Consider the following 17,858-nt stretch of genomic DNA (forward strand, 5'->3'; position numbering starts at 1 on the left):
TCACTTTTTTTATCTCATATACGTTAGATCGTTTTTAATTTTTATGTCATCTGTAAACATATTTTTTAATTATTTTTTTATTTCATGCATATCAAATCGTGTGGAAAATTTAGGCAAAGGAGCATTCAGTAACAAGTGACTTGAATTGCTAGCTTGTCGGATGTTTGTCTCAGGAGATTTATTGCAGTTGTTTTACTTCTTCGGCTTTTGTTATGGTATGATTGAGAACCAGCAAGAAGTTGCCCTGCAAGTAACTTTCTGATTAGCTAATAAATTTCACACAAAAGCAATCACCATAAATTACTCCTCTGTATGCATAAGGGGATGCAACATTGCAGGAGTTCAGAGGGACAGCGGTAGCCTCAATGTGTCAAAGAATGGTACGTCTAACATAACAGTTATATCTAAAGTCTAAAGTCTTCACCATACTTTTCTTTCAGCGTTACCGTACCAACTTAACGTACCATCTGATTCTGGGGCCAGAACATAGTCCATATGTTGTGAAAAATAAATTATGAAAGCAATAAAAATTGGTTCGATTGGTAAGGACAAATTATTTTCTCGTAAATATCATATGGTTGAATTCGCTGCAAACAGGAGGATTATGTTGGTGGGTGATAGGTAAGAATTCTTAGTGGTGGTGATTCAGGAGGCATACTCTAACTGATGATAGCGATCGAAATCGAACCTACCCAACCTTTTCAATTACCAAAGAAAAAAAGAAAAAGAAAAAATAAATCATGAAGAGCTACTATACTCAATGAATGGCACTGATTAGTACTAGTTGCAGTGGCATTGCAACTTGCAAGTCAATTTAAGTAACCAATGTCTAATTCAATAACCTTTGATAATATAAAAATGAAACAGCCCCTTTACCTTTTGAAATAAAGACATGTTCAGTAAATGCTAAAAGAAAAATTAGACCAGCAAAATGGAATGGTGCAATCCTGAGGCATGTGCAATGGAAGCTCTAAATAGGAAAGAGCTCTTCAAGCCTTTAATGGCCTCTACCCAATGAGAAGCATGATTTTGTGAGCTCGCAAGAGTCAAATTCCAGTAATTAATGATGTATAGTTTGAGCAGATGTGATATATACATCTCTGTGGAATAAGAAGTAGAGTCAATTGCCAAGTTAATTGGCTATCTTGCACTTTATGAAGTCCCACATCGCCAGACCGTTGAAAGTGAAACGAGGTGGGGGACAATAATGAAATGTAAGGGTAATTTTGTTCCAACGGGAGTTAAGTGACAAAAATTAAAAATTAAGAGGGTAAAGTGAGAAATGGGGTATACTTTAAGCGGATTAATTGTAATTAATTCTAAAAATATTTCATCAGAACCAGTATCTAATACTAGAAAAGTTTCTAGGCATACAACGCGATTTAGTTTTTTTTTTTTTTTTTGAAGAAAAAATATGCGAGAAGATGGCTAGTACGTACTATATATTGAACCATATTAGCTTAGTTAGTGAGTTAGGAGAAATCTTGTAAGTGTAATGTATTAAATCTTAAAAACGTAGGACATGGAATCTTGTAAAATTCTTCAAGTTGGTTTACGCTATTCATGTTTTCCATTTGTTGGCGCTTATGATTTATAATTGAACCAAGATTTAAATCAATGTTGATTGATATGTGAATTGGTAACCAAATTCTCAAGAAGGATTATAGAAATTTAGGGGATTATTGAGCAAATTATTTGGATGGCTATCAAACTTTTGGCCATTAAACTATTAAAAGTCTAATTTTGGCCACTAAACTATCTAAAATTTAAATTTCAAGCCATTCTGTTCGATTTCATCGTTAAACATGACAGATTTGAGTACTCGCACGATTTACAAGACAAAAGAAAAGGTCATAATTAATGATTAAATTTGACGGAATGACCTGAAATCTAAATTTTAAATAGTTTAGTGGCCAAACTCGATGATTCCAAAAGTTTAGTGGCCATTCGAATAATTTGCTTTACAGTTTTGGGCCCAAAATTTTCATGGTCATTCCACGTGCATTGCTACTAGTTTATTGAAGTAGCACAAAATATGCCCCACTAATATTTAAGTGTAGTTAACCCAATGACTGTTCAAAGAAAAGAAAAAATCAGAAATATTTAGGGTAGTTAACTATATGAAGATTTTACATCTTTATAATTTTTCTTTACTTTAAACTGTCTATCATTTTATGTCTCAATAGCTAACCTTGAAGAATCATAATGACATATATAGAGGCAAATGTGACTAAAAAACGAAGTAGGATTTGGACTATAAGCAAAATTAAAGAAAAAGCCAACATATGAAAGAATGCCAGTGCATCAAGTTATGCGGCATACAGCTGCGCGAGTGATGAGTTTTTTTTTTTTCCTTCTTTTCTCTTTTTAGTATAAGTGGGAGGTCTCAAATTAGAGAACTCTCACTAATGCTCTTTCTTTCTGTACCATTCAATCCATCTTTTTCTCAAGTGATGAATTCGATTATCGTATATTTTGAAACATTCTTGTACAATTCAACAATGAAGACTTATGTACGTGAAATTTGTTTCTCCATTGTGACCAAATTGGGCATCAAATTTGTCAGAAATGAATAGTATTACTAACAACTATTTAGGGCATTCTTGAAGTTGAAATTTGTTTTGGATCTACCCTTACTAAATTAAATTATATTTTGAACCGCAAAATCAATAGAAGGATGATAATGTTCCATTTTAATCTTTACTCTAATAGCTATGGTTGGAATCAGATGATAATGAACTCATGAAAATTTTTAGTAAAGTAGCATTAGATGAATTATTGATGAAATAGTCATTATTATCCATCCACAATTAACACCTTTAACTACAAAATTGTGCAAGTACTTACTTTTAATCACTCAATGTATCATATTTAGTTGTAGCACCAAGGTTTTTTATTCTTGCTTTTCTTCTTTTGACAAAAAGTTTTTACACAATTTAAAATGACTTTTTAAAGGGTAAAATTTTCTACCTATAATTCGACCATTTTTTTTCCCGACAAAATTACTATTAAATATTGGATATAAGAACAAAATATTATATATCTGTCCCTAAGATCGAGTTTAGCTAGCAGGGATATTAGTCTACCAAACTTGAGCTTTCTAATTTAACTCTCAAGCCCTCATCATTTTCTCTTCCTTCTTCCTTTTTGTAAGGTTTGGAGTATCCTATTGGTGGCTGAGCAACTAGAAGCAAACTGCAAAGATGTAGTAAAGACCCAAACGGTGGAGGAAGCTGCTGAGATGGAGAAGGATAGTAATTTAGGAATAAATACTATTGATAAGTCTGGAACATTGGGAGAAGAACAAGAGGATGGGATGGTGACCCAAGAGACATGCAAGAATAATGAGAGGGTACAGGAGGCAATTAGAAAACAATAAAAAAGAATGAATAGAAAGTTGAAGTCTCCCAGTAAAGCCAGATGGCCCTTAAGAGAATTGAATTGCCAAGAGAACAATCAGACAGGCATGGGAAAGAGGAAAATGACTTTTCGAGATGAGGAAATGAAGGAACTAGGACCTGAGGATTAGAATTTGAAAAAAGCTAAATTAGCAGAGCTGGTGGAAGTAATAAAGTCTTTTAAAGTAGAGGTGGGGTCCTTCCCTAATGGGGCCCCCAAGGAAATATGCGACTTGTGGTGTGGAATTATCAAGGTATGGGGAGCCCATTGACAATTCCCCATTTGAGGGAGGTTAACAACCTCCTCTCTCCATATTTGATCTTTCTTAGTGAGACTAAGAATAGAAAGAGGTATATGGACAGAGTAAAAAACTGGCTAAAATTTGATAACGGTATGGTAACTGAGGCTATGAACAGGTCAGGTGGTATGTGTTTATTATAGAAATACAAGATCAGAGTTCTGGCAATACTTCAAATAGCTTTCACTATTGAAGCAAAAATAGAGGGAAGGGAACCACTGGAAGAGTGGTGGTTTATAGGAGTGTATGCAAACTGTGATGCTCAAATCAAAAAGCAACAATGGAACGTTTTGAGTGAAAGGAAAAGGTTGTGGGGGAAGAAATTTGTGATTGCAGGAGACTTTAATGATATAGTTTCGAATGAAGAGAAATGGGGGGGGGGACTTAAGAGAGAGGAAAGGAAAGTTAAGGCTTTCAAGGATTTCATCTCTGATAATAGCCTAGTTGACATAAGTTTTGAAGGCCACCCTTGGACTTGGAGCAATCATTGGGACAATGAAGGGGAAGTGAGACAAAGACTAGATAGGTGTCTAAGTAGCTATGATTGGGTGCAAAAGTTTGAAGCAGCAACTTGCCAGCACATGGAGTCCTTTGCGTCTGATCACAGTTTGTTAATCCTAGATACTGAGCCAGAAAAAGGAAAAAAGATTTAATTTTGATAAGAGGTGGACACAGAAGGAGGGAATTCAGTAAGTCATTGAGAAAGCTTGGGACAAGGAGAAACAAGAGACAAGAATGTTCAGAGTTACCAGGAAAGTGAGAAACTGCAGAATTGAGATCCTGAAGTGGAAAAACACTTTCCAAGCAAATTCCGAAGCAAGAATCAATGACATAAAGAATAGGCTAGAGAGCTTCGATAAGTCAATCTTTGAGAACAAAAAAGTGAGAATGACTGAAATTAAGGAGCAATTGAAAGAGGTCGAAAAGAAGAAGAATCTTTTTGGAGTTAGAAAGTTAGAGTGAATTGGCTAAGAGAAGGTGACAAGAACACCAGTTTCTTTCATGCCTATATGAGAGGAAGGAGAACCAGAAACAAGATCCTCAATGTTCAAAGGGAGGATGGATTATGGACAAAGAATGAAGAGGAATTAGTTTCTGAGATTTCCAATTTCTATAGGAGTTTATTCTCTAGTGAAGTGGGAGAAGATATATCGAGCTACTAAGGGGTATTCCTCAGTCTATTAATGAGGAAATGAACTTTAATCTAACTAAAGCTGTAGATGAGGAGGAAATTAGATCTGCTATCTTTTCCATGAACCCAAACAAAGCCCCAGGTGTGGATGGAATGATCCCATTTTTCTTCCAAAGATTCTAGAATGTGATTAAGAATGATGTGGTTAAGGCTATCCAATCTTTCTTCTTATCTGGCTGCATGCTTAAATCTATTAACCACACAGTCATTTCTCTCATCCCCAAAATTCTGAACCCTATAGGTCTGAAAAACTATAGATCTATCAGCCTTTGTAGTGTCCTGTACAAAACCATCTCTAAAATCCTGGCTAATAGATTGAAGTCTGTCTTAGATAAGTGCATCAGTAAAAACCAATCAACTTTTATTCCAGATAGGCAAATTCTTGATAATGTGATCATTGCTCATGAATGCTTACAATTTTTGAAAAACAAAAGGCAAGAGAAAGAAGGGTATATGGGTATCAAGTTAGACATGGCTAAAACATACGATAGAATGGAGTGGCACTTCCTTAAAGCTATGATGCAGAAAATGAGGTTATGTGAGAAATGGATCAAATAGATTTCAAGTTGTATGGAAACAGTCTCATACTCCTTCAATTGCAATAGAAAAGTCAAAGGTTTTGTGAGGCTAGAAAGAGGAATAAGACAGGGAGACCCTCTCTCACATTATCTCTTTTTGATTTGCTTAGAAGGCTTTTCGAATCTACTCCAAAGTGCAACAGAAAATAGAAGAATAAAAGTTTTGAAGATCAGTAGACAGGGCCCTAACATCACTCATTTTTTTTTTTTGCTGATGATTCTCTCATTTTTTGTAAAGCTGAGTTGCAACAAGCTGAGGAACTCATGCAGATTCTTAGTCTATGAACAGACTTCTGGACAGCTAATCAACTTAGAAAAATCATCTGTGTTTTTTAGTAAGAACTTGACATGTAGGCAGAAACAAAAAATTTGTACTGCTCTAGGAGGTATGGAAGAAGTGAAACAAGGAAAATACCTTGGTCTTCACATGGTTGTGTCAAGGACAAAGGAGCAAATCTTTGGCTTCATTAGAGACAACATCAAAAGAAGACTAGAAAGCTGGAAGAATAAGCTTCTCAGCCCTGCTGGAAAAGAAGTCATGCTTAAAGCAGTCATAATGGCCATGCCAACCAACATTATGTCATGTTTCAAATTGCCTAAGAAACTCTGCAAGGACCTCAGTTTTGCCATGGTAAACTATTGGTAGGGAGAAACTAATGGCAAAAACAAAATGCACTGGATTTCTTGAAGGAAAATGGCTCAGGGAAGGAAGAAAGATGGATTGGGATTTAAGGACCTAGAAGCCTTTAATAAAGCTCTGCTAGGAAAATAGATCTGGAGATTAATTATTATACCAAATCTCTTGTCAGCAAAGTGTTGAAAGGCAAGTATTTTTCCAAGGAATCAATCTTCACATGTAAAGTGCAAAGCGGTGCATCTTGGTTCTAGAAAGGGCTACTGGAAGCTAGAGATTTCATTGAAAAGGAGTACTAAGAATGATTGGTAATGACAGAAGTACTAATATCTGGGAGCATAGGTGGATACCAGAATCACCTTCTGGTAAACCTACTACTCCCAGACCCCGAAACTGTGATTTTGAAACAGTACAGCAGCTCATCAACCGCAGAAGATGGAATACAAATATTATCTTCAGACTCTTCAACAAGACTGATGCAGAGAGGATTTTTAATATTTCTATTAGTCTATCAGATAGAGAAGACTCCAACTACTGGAAGTACAGTGAAGAAGGAGAGTACACTGTAAGCTCTGGATACAAGTGGATAATTGAAGAGAGCTCAGGAAGGAACAAAGAGACGGAGACTAGTGGAACAAGCTTTGCAGAAGGTAGTCAACAAAGCAAGCAAATATGGAATACTCTGTGAAAACTGAACATCAAACACAAATTTAAGGTTTTCATATGGAAGTGTATTAACGGAGCTCTCCCAGTCAGAGAAGCAATCTACAAGAAAGCATCAATTGGGGATCCAGTGTGTAAAGATATGGAGAGGAAACAGAAACAGTAGAACACACACTGCTGCAATGCCTCCTAATAAGAGAGATTTGGAAAGCAGCCCCAATAACATGGGATGGAGCCAAAGATCAGCAGGCAATTTCAGAAAATGATGGAGTAGCATTGTAGACACCAAATTTTTGGTGTTTTATTATTTATTTATTTACTATTCGTTTTTTATTTGTTCTATTTTTATTTGTCACAATTAGTTTTATTTACTTTTAGTTTTAGTTATTTTAGCCATTTTAGTATAGAATTTCTCAAAGGAAAAAAGAAAAGCGTTCAAAAAATATGTTTTAGTTGTTTTAGATTTAGTTTCATTATTTAAAAATGAAAATGAAAAAAATGAAAAATTGAAAAATGAAAAAAAAAAGGAAAAAGAAGAAAAGAAAAAAAAGGAAAATCTTAGTTTTTTATTTTTTTATCTTTTGGTTATTAATTTTGTACATTTTATTTAAATTTAAATTTGTTTGAATTATTATTATTTTTATTGTGATTTAAAATAAAAGGAGGGTTTGAGGCATGTAAGCTGCGTTTTGTCGCAGCTTGCAAGGAAGGGCTCAAGGCAGCCCTTAGCTGCAAATATAAGAGAGATGGCTGGGGTTTTAGGGTTGGAGATTCTGGTATAAAAAGGAAAGAAAAGGCAGCCGCAAGGGGGGAGTTTGGACGGCTGGAAAATAGAGAGGGCTGGACGGCTGGTTTGAGGAGAGAAAACCGAGAGGGTTAAAGAAAGAAACCAGAAGAGGGAGAGGCTTTTGACGGCTAGAAAAGGAAAAGAAAACAAAAAGAGGGGATAGAGAGTGACAGCCGAATGAGATCGAGAGAGAGGTTTTGGATGACGGCGGAGCGAGAGTAAGAAACAAGAGGGGAGAGGGTTACGGAAGGAAACAAACAGGCTGAGAAAAGAAAAAGGTTACGGGGAGAGCTGGAAAAGGGATAGCAATGAAACTAAGGGTTTTGGGGGGCTGAGAGAAAAAAAGAAGAAACAACAGCGGAGAAATAGAGGGAGAGGTGACGGCTTGAAGTAAGAAAGAAAACTGGGAAAGGAGGGAGTTTGGTGAGCAATGAGGGAAGATTTGGGGCTGAGAAAGAGAGGAGCGTGAGGGACGGGCGACGCAAAACTGAAGATTGAGTGGAGAGCAAGAGGGGGGAGCAGACGGATAAGAAAAAAACAAGGGTTGAGAAAGACCGAAAGGGAGAGTGCGAGAAAGGTAGGCAGATGAAAGTTCTTCGACCGAGAGGAAAAGCTTGGCGGCTGGGAGAGTGAAGCCTGGAACGTCGGCGATAAAGTTGGCGACTTTCATTTCTGGAGTTAGTGCGGCTTCTTGGGAGGTTTTTCGGAAGAGCAAAAGAAAGAAACCAGAGAGAGGAGAGGAGACGGGAGGTTTGTTAGTGGCCCTGGGGAGAGGAAAAATACAGAAGGCTACGCGGGATAGCTGAGAGAAAACAAGAAAGGGAAGCAGAAATTTCTGCAAAGTTTCGGCGGAAGGGGTGATTTTCGGCACCCCATACGGCATGGTTATCTCCTTTCTGGTTGCTCAAATCGATTGGATTCTGGTTTCTGCATAAACTATGAAGTCAGAGGAGGAACTCTTGTTCAAAAATGGTTCACAGAAAACACCTGGAAAGCCCTTAAATCTAGTCCCCAAATCAGCAGCGTGACTCCACTGGTGCGGGTACGAAACGGCGACGGAGCAACTCCAGCGCCTCTCTCACGTCCTTTCCTGCTCTGGTTTCGATCCAAAGACTCCATCAGGTATCAATTTAAATTGATTTCTTAGCCCTTTCCATATCCCTTCGTGGCTGAGATGCATTTTTTCGTTGTTTTTATGTGTTTTGTTGTTTTGTCGCTGCTGATGCTTGTAGTTGCTTGCTGGTTTATGTATCTCTTGTTCGCATGCATTGTTTTAATCTTGCCTATGTTCGGCCATTAGACTTCGTTAAGGAGTGATTCTGTGTTCTTGATGTTGAGCTTGCGAGTAAAAATGCTGTTGTTATGGTTCGTAGCAGCATAAAGAAATTGCAGAAAACTCTTGAAAAAGTTTGTATGCTTGGGTCAAATAAAAACCAAGTGATTTCGTTGTCTAGATTCGCAGTTTGATGTCTGGTCCAGTTTTAGTTATGTTTAGTGAAGAGGACCTTGCATAATTGTATTAAAACGCAGGAAATGAAAGAAAGCTACATTCAGTTCTCATGTTTTGCTGCTTTCCCTTGTCCTGTAACAATCCACAAGCTGAATTTTCTTACTTTGTTTGCATGCCGAATCTTGTGTCAATAATGGTTGTAGAGAATGTGATGGGGTTTGGATTTTTCTTGTTTGTAAGTTTTGCCATTTCTCTGGTTTGCTCACAAGCTGCAAACCTTGCAGCAGAACATAAGCAAAGAAGGCGTCGGTTTGCCTGAAACCTTCATTTGCATGCATGAACACTTTTCTGGACTTTACACTTTGACCCCCCAAGTTTTCCCTTATGCCACTATGACCTAACCAATTGAATGTTTTCTTCAATTTGGTCCTTAGCAGCTCTAGTTTTACAATCTTTCATCGCTTGTTTGCTTCAATTAACTACTATGCTTTGTTTAAATTGCACTTCATGCATGATTTTAAGAGCTTTATGACCATGTGAGCCCGTGTTTACATGTTTTCTTTAATTTTTTCAAATAAATTGGTACCTTGACCATTTCTTTTATTTTGGAGGATAAATAAGTGACTTCACCCCATTAGAGCTCCAACTCAAGGGAGGTATAACTTCTTTTATTTATTTATTTTTGTCTCTCCTATGTGATCCAACGTGTTACGTGAAAATTGCATGTCTACTTGCTTCCCTTGTTTTTCTTTAATTCCTTTCATTTATTTCATTTACTTTTGCTTTTTATTTAAGTTATTTTTTATGGGGTATGTGTACACCTCTTGCTTGTAATAGATAGGGCTTGGAAAGCACTTGATGAAAACCTATTGAAGACGTGTGCCTAGCTAGCAAATGTAATAGGTCCATTAGTTTGATTGCTTGCTTTTGTGACTATGTGTTAATTTGCTTTATTAGGCTTTTGCATCTAGTTGAGCATGCTAAGTGTTATGTGCTACGTGTTTACGAGTGTTTGGCATGTCTACTCGCTTTCCATAGCCATGAATGAATGTGATGGATGAATGTACGTTTCCACTAGTCCAACGCTAGTAGGAATTCATAGAATAGGCTAGTCCAACGCTAGACCCAATAGGCCGTCCCCCTTTTGTTAATGCATATTTGCATGTTCACTACATTTCATGCATTTTTCTTAGTTTTTATCATTTGGCATGCTCTTCCAATCCTTTTCCCCTCATTCTAGGCTTTTTGCATTCTCATGCTAGTTATAGGATACATTTGCTTGACGAGTCCCCTTTCGATAAGGGAAACGAGCGAGTTTGGCTACAAAATAGCCTTAGCACGCTAGTTCTCCTTTCTAATCAAAGGGAAAATTGAAGTCACAAAGTTAGGACTCCCCGTTCCCATCTTGATGCATTCCTATAGGGTTCATGCATTTTACTCATTCGCTATCACATACATTTCTACTTTATATTCTAACTCTTTTTTCACATTCTCACTTCACACTACTTTAATTTTGCGCATTTCCACTCAACTACTCACACTTTATACAATATCACTCGCACACATGCACTTTATGCTATTTTCACATTATCATTTTTACTCACCTTACCTTGTAATCCATTTGCACACTTCCACTTACACACTATTATTTTTATTACTTTTTCATTGCACACAAACTCACATTTTCACATGGCATGCATTCATTCCACTCATGTTTACGTCATTTAGGATTATGTGTGACCTCTCCAAAGGATCGTTATTGGGCATCACAATTAATGTGATTGGTACCACTCAAGTTTTGAAGAGAAATTTTCCCCCGATGTCCCCCTAGGTTTAGGTTTTGCATCCATCTAGTCATATCCAACATGCGATACATACCTTGGGTAGAAAAATTAGGAATCGTGAGGCTAAGTCACACAACTAGCTTTGGCTAGGGTAAGGGAGTGCTTTAGGCTCCGCCTTTGCCTTCTCCCTTACCAAATGTGACCCCGGATCCCTTTCTTTGGTTACGTAGAGTTAAAAGTTTTAAAAAGGGTTTTATTTACTTTTTCGTTCAAAAACAAAAATCATTTTTGGGTGACTTGGTACACCCTAACTCTATACCAAGTGGCGACTCCGTTTTTCATCCAAAGCCCTTTTTGAACTTTATTTGGTCAAACCGTCGCATTTCACAATCCCACGGCCTTTATTTTCACTTTCACACGTTCACATACACATCTCACACACCACACACACTCATTTCAAAAAGTGGGGCGCGACAAGCATCACAGAGGCTAGGAAAAGACTTGATGGTAAAAGCCATATTGGCCTCACTGCCAATATTCTGTGGCAAATATGAAAGGAAAGAAACAAGAAGTAATTTGAAAACCAGTCTAGCTATCAACCATGCAGAGTTATTCAAAAGCACACAAAGAATGGTTGAAACAGGAGGAGTTAGGATCAAACAAAACCAAATTGAGCATAGCAGAAACAATGCCAGAATAGGATGAGGAGTGTCAAGAACATGAGGACCAGGATCTAATAAACTTGAGAGTGTCAACTACAAGTCAACAGAGGTCAGCACTGCTTGGAGTTGGAGTTACAGTCAGAAGGTTGCCAAATGGAGTCATAGTTTTTTGGCAATAAAAGAAAGAAACTCTGGGAACAAGAACATTGATGATGTCTTAGCAATCAAACTGGTCATATGCAAAGCATTGGAAAGACAGTGGAGCAAAACCAAACTCTAAATCCAAAATAAAGAACTCTTGAGGTAGCTTAAAAATGGAAGGACCGCTGATTGCAGATTGACAACACTTCTTGAGGATATTTTAAGTCTAAAATCATTGTTTCGAATGTGCTCCTTTTGTTTAGTTAGTAATGATGATAATGATATTAGTACAAATGTTAGTTTATATGCTCTAGGCATTTTGTTGGATGTGGTAGGCATCATTCCTCCGTGTCATTGAACACGATATGTAGAGATTATCGAGCCTTTGCTCGGATTGTAAAGCTCTCTTTAAAGATCAAGGGTAAAGTACATAAAATCCCCCTGTGGTTAAGGAAATTGACACGAAACCTCCTCATTATTTAGAAACTCCCACTTAACCCCCATGTGCTTTGGCCTTGTTTGGATTTTACCTGCTAACCGGTTGGGGAGCTAGCGAGTGATATTTACGCGACTAAATGGTAACTTGTGTCTAGCAGAAACTCATTTCATTTCAATTTTGTCCTCCATGTCTCTTCCAAGCTTGCACCCACCATAGTTGTAGATCTGCAAATGAAAAATTTCGACAGAGAGATGCAAAACGAAGATCCAAAAACGTAAAGAGCTCAGCGCAACTTTGGATGGATCAAGAAAAGCTTTGGAGGGGCTAAATCAGCTATCATTTCAAGGAAGAACCCAAAAATGTCAAACTCCCAAAATTTTGGCGGTGGATCGAGAGACCTACGGTACCAAAATCAGCGTTGTTTCTGCAACAATAAAGCAAAGATTAAGGTAGTAGAATCTGAAAAACCATCAAAAGGTATGTTGTATTATGTATGTGAAACTGGTGCTTGTTCATTTTGGGCATGGTGCAGCCCAATTAGTAGAGAGGGAGGCACTAATGAATCATCCTGCCAAAGTCTATACATGGAAGGAGTTTCATCAATTCGACCTGCAACCGCGGAAAGATTTATCATCTCTGGGCAAGGAATAGAAAGTAATAACTATAACATTATTATGAGATTACAATCGAAGATTCACAATATCGAAGCAACGATGGGGCTGATGAAGATGATGATGATGCTGACTGTACTTGTGTCTCTTTTGTCACTGGTCGTTATATGTATGAGATGAATTTTGGGCAAAAAGTGTAATGTTTGGCTGTTTGGCCGTGTAATAGAATCTGGAGTTGGGAAATTGTAGTGAAGTTGTTTCAATTTGGAGTTGATTTTCATGTTTGAATTATAAATGAGCAACTGAAGCTGCTTTTGTTCAAGACATTGAAAAAGCCTGCTTCTGGTGTGGGACATATACAGAAAAACCTGAGATACCCAATTAAATGCAATGAAGTTGTTATATTAAGTCATCAGATGCAAAGATATAACCAGCAATATTGATCTCCATAAACACTTGTCAGATTTAGTCATCTTTAGCAAAGATATGGCCAGTGATATTGCCATCCATATTACCACAGCCAGACATGACAAATAAGCGAAGACATGACATCCATAAATACAAAAATCAACTCATTACTACAACTATACCACAATGGTATCCTACCATAATATGGTCAAAAGGTTCACCAGCATAGCTATACAGTCACAAATGCAACAGTCGATCAAAACATAGCCAATTTATCTGAGTACAATACCACAATGGCATCAGTCAACCAAACGATAGCCACAGTCAACGAAATCATTCACACAAAAATCATAATACAATATCCACGAGAGCAACAGTTAACCAAAAAATAACCAAAAATCTGAGTACAATGAAAAATACTACAACATCCATCCATACCATAATGGCATCAGTACATTCAACCAATAAAATGACATATTCTACTTGGCATAAGCAGTATTGTTAATTAACAAAATCAGGAAAACAACTTTTCATTTTCTTGGTCTCTTGGACCCACAATGTCGCAACCTTGACATCTTTGAAGTTGCAGCAGGTTGCTTTCTCTTTGAGAATCTGCTTTGCTGGCTTTCTTGGTTGGTACCACCTATAGGCTGATTTGGCTCCTACATGTACCTCGTCATGGTTAGTATATATGTAAGTATATTCCAGCATCCAAAAATGTTTGGCCAGTACTCTCTAGTATCTGTGAAAGTGTAGTAGCAGTACTTGAGACGCTTGCCTGAGCAGCAGAAGCTACGGATGTTGCATTTGAAGTTTTTTGACCAACTTTAGGTGCCTACAGTCCAAATCAAAATGAATTAGTATATAAGTAGCAACAAAACACACTAAACCATATTACAGTAGAGTGTAAAATGTTACATTACTTTGTAAATTTTAGACTTAGGGTCAATCGCTGATTTGCAAGTACGTATGTTATGTCTAGTTTTCAAACATCTCCGACAGTAAACTGCAAGTCCTTTCCTACTTGCTTTCTGCTGATTTGTAGGCTCTTCTGGACCCTTTTTTATCTTTTTTTTTGGCCTACCAGGCTGTTTTTTCACCAATGATGGGTTCAGATATTGCATCTTGCTATCTACCCAGAACTGTTTCGAAGGAACGGGACCAATTGTGAAGTTGTAGGCCCTTAAATATGCTTCCCTATGGTAACAAGCATCAACATATTCCTCGAATTTCAGCTTTCTGCTCTGAATGCAGGCAACCGCATGCACGCAAGGAATGCCACTCAGCTGAAAATGACCACAGGTACAAGTTTTCAACTCCAAATTGACAACATTTGTCCTTCCATAGCCATCAACTTCCAAATTTCCATTTCCTCCGTAAACCGCAACACAATTTCTTGCCTTTATCTTAAGTTTCTCCAACTTCTCATAAATGTTTGGACATAAAGTTCCACCATATTTCAGCATGCCTCTCGTTTGGCTACCAACCTTTGCATTAATCTCCTCCGAATCCACTCCAACATTGTTATTATTGGCTCCTCTTTAGCTTTTAGAATGTAATTATTCCATGACTCACTCATGTTGTTAACGCAAGTGTCACTCCTACAAGCTGTACTAAAATGAGTTTTAGACCATAATTTTGGAGGCAACCGTTTGAACCATCCCGCAGCTGTTAGCTTGTCACCTTCCTGTGGGTCAGCCCTCTCAAGATTTGAAAGGGCAGTTTCATACTCCGGCATGCTTGCTGCTGCAGCTACCTCCCAAAACAGATCTCTAAGGTCTTGATCCTTGAATCTTTGTTTGAAGTTCTCGAACATATGTTTCAAATAGAATTTGTGCTCTGATTCAGGAAATAATTCTTCAATTGCATGGACAAGACCCTTTTGCCTATCTGAGATGAAAGTGTAAGCCACTCCTTTGTCTCTTCTTCCAATTTGGCTGATTAATTCCCGCAAAAACCAACTCCAACTGTCGTAATTCTCAACCTCAACAACAGCAAAGGAAATAGGGAACATATTTTCATTGGCATCCCTACCCAAGGCTGTAAGCAGCTGACCTCCAAAGGGACTTTTGAGGAAGCAATCATCTAGACCTATGATAGGTCTACATCCTTGTAGGAAACCATTTTTCAACGCACCTAAACCATAGTATATCCTCTGAAATGTAGCCCTTTCCTCAATATTTCGCCTATCAATTTGCAATGAAATATGACTATCAGGATTGGAATTTTTACAGTAGCTACATAATCCCAAAGTCTATGGTATTGCTCCATGTCATTGCCCCTGAGTGCCTCTAATGCTTTTTGCTTTGTCCTGACAGCTTTTTTTTGACTAATGTCTAGCATGAACAATTTTCTTGTCTCATTCACCATGCCAGGAATACTATACCCAGGATCATTTCTCACTTTGGCTTGAAATTTATGACTCAGATATGTTGAGGTGGCATGTCGATTGCTGTAATCCCTGCCACAATGGTGATCTCCCTTAAGAGTCTTGATCATAAATGTCTTTGATCTCTGGATTCTGCTTGCATGAATCCTCTAACTACACCCCTTTGCACATTTAGCTGTGATTCGAGACCCCTCATTTCTGATGTACTTGTGCTCATATCCCTCCCTAATACCCCATTCCACTAAAACCTCTCTAAACTTATGAAAGCTGCTAAATTTCTGGCCAACCTTTAGTTCAAAGTGCTCTTTTTTAAACTCTTCATCCGCATTGAAGTAGCTGTAGACAGGGGTGCTTTCATCATCAGAACCTATTCCTCTGTCAAACAGGTTTTCATCATCATCTACTGCCTCATTCCAATCCTGTTCCTGCTGATTTTGTTGCTGTTGTTGATGGTCATCTAAATCAGCTTCTGGGTTTTCGGTTGGTTGCTGATTTTCATGTTGTTTTTGGTGCTGTTCATCTAAATCAGCTTTGTTTGATGCTTTTGCTTGCTAATTTTCTTGTTGCTGCTCAGAAGGAATACCAACCGAATTTGCAGATCCAATATTTATAGACGCCTGTGTTGATCCTTGACCATGTAAACCTGCAAATATATCATCATCTTCAGGCAGTTCTATTGCTTCTCTTAGCCAGTCAGGAAAATCTGAGTAATCCAGTATGATTTCATCTTCTTCTACGCCTTCATGAATTGGTCTTTCTCCATAACAATCAGTCTGCTCTAATGTTGGATTTCTCTCTGTCTGTTTGTTTCTTCCGCTGATTTCCTTGTATGAGACTACTGAAACTCTGAGGATGTATCACCTTCTTCTTTGTCTTTAAATAACCGCCTGACTGATTTTCTTGCGCTTAACTTTACTCTTTGTGACTTGACTTTTTTTTATCATTTCTTGGACTTGTCACCAGCATCATGTATTTTCTCTTTATGTGGTCCCATAACAGCTGGATCTGATTCCATTTGTGATGACTTTTCTTCGCAGACGTCCTTTGCTTTGTTGTTAATGTTTAGAATGTCATTATTGTCCTCACTCCCAATTACTTCCTTGACCATGTCATCCTTGCCTTTAACAGTTGAGGATGAACTAATCTCAGCCTGCCAGGCATCATGATATGGAAGTGCAAGTATGCCATCACCAGTCACTCTCTTGTACAGTAATTTTCCTTCCGGGGACACAACTTCAATGGGATCAGACCCCCTCTCAGCATATATGTGCATTTCTTTAAGCCCCTCATAACATGTTGTCAATAATTCGATGTTCACATCATCATTGATGCTAACCACACCAACATCAAGGTCATGAAAGGGAATAGAGTATCAGAAATTCATATTTGTAACGCCGTGCTCAATGGTTTGGTACATTTTTTGAAACTGAAATACGGATAATTCATCAGGGTCGAGATCACAAAATACCCTCACATGTTGGCCAGTGTATCTAATTCTCGGTTTCCATTTGAAATATCCACCATAATGCAAGTGTATGTCTACGGTCTGCCATGAATTATCTCCCATTTTTATGCACCTAACGCAAAGTAACTGAGATTATTTTACTAATTTCGTTTTCAAGTGTATCAAAAAACAGAGATTCATTTACTCATTTGCTTTTCAGATGTATCAAAAAGGACATGCAATATTTCATACACTCAATTTCAAAAACATAAAAAATGAACAACACACTTATCTAGAAGGATGAAAAACATAATCAAGACCATAATCAAGACCAGTATGGACCAATGAAAATTCGATTATTCCCCAAAAACTCATATTTTTTTGCAGTATATTGCAATTTTTTAAATAATTGCACCCAAACATCGTCAGAAAAGCTTCTGACTAAGCCAAATCTTGACATTTTGCGTATTGTTATAAAAAAGCAAAAAAAATTCCCACAAACATTGTCGGAAGACTGTCGGAAAAGCTTCTGACCAAGCTGAAACTGACATTTTGCAATATTTACCAAATTTTAAAAATAAATTCCCACAAACATTGTCGGAGACACTTCTAACTAAGCCAAACATGGTGGTTCCTTTACCAAGTTTCAAAATATCCCCAACAATTTAGTACCAAAACACCTGCCATCAAACAAATCAACTCGTCTAATGCATAAGGTTCATATATGTATTTTACCTGGTTCAGATATGCTCAATGCGTTGCGACTCTCGACCGATCTACACATAAACGCTGATCCATCTGCACTGAAGCACCGACCGATGTTCTTGGCTGTAGGTTTCCCGATCCGCAGTACACAAACACCTTCTTTTTGGAATTAGGTTTAGGGTTTCTCTCTCTGAACATGAAATGTATCTCAAACCCGACAGATCTTCACCATAACTCGCACCGCTCAACAATACAGTTACCTTTTTCTTCGTTA

The sequence above is a fragment of the Coffea arabica genome, chromosome 9c (assembly GCF_036785885.1).
Source record: "Coffea arabica cultivar ET-39 chromosome 9c, Coffea Arabica ET-39 HiFi, whole genome shotgun sequence".
Lineage (NCBI taxonomy): Eukaryota > Viridiplantae > Streptophyta > Magnoliopsida > Gentianales > Rubiaceae > Coffea > Coffea arabica.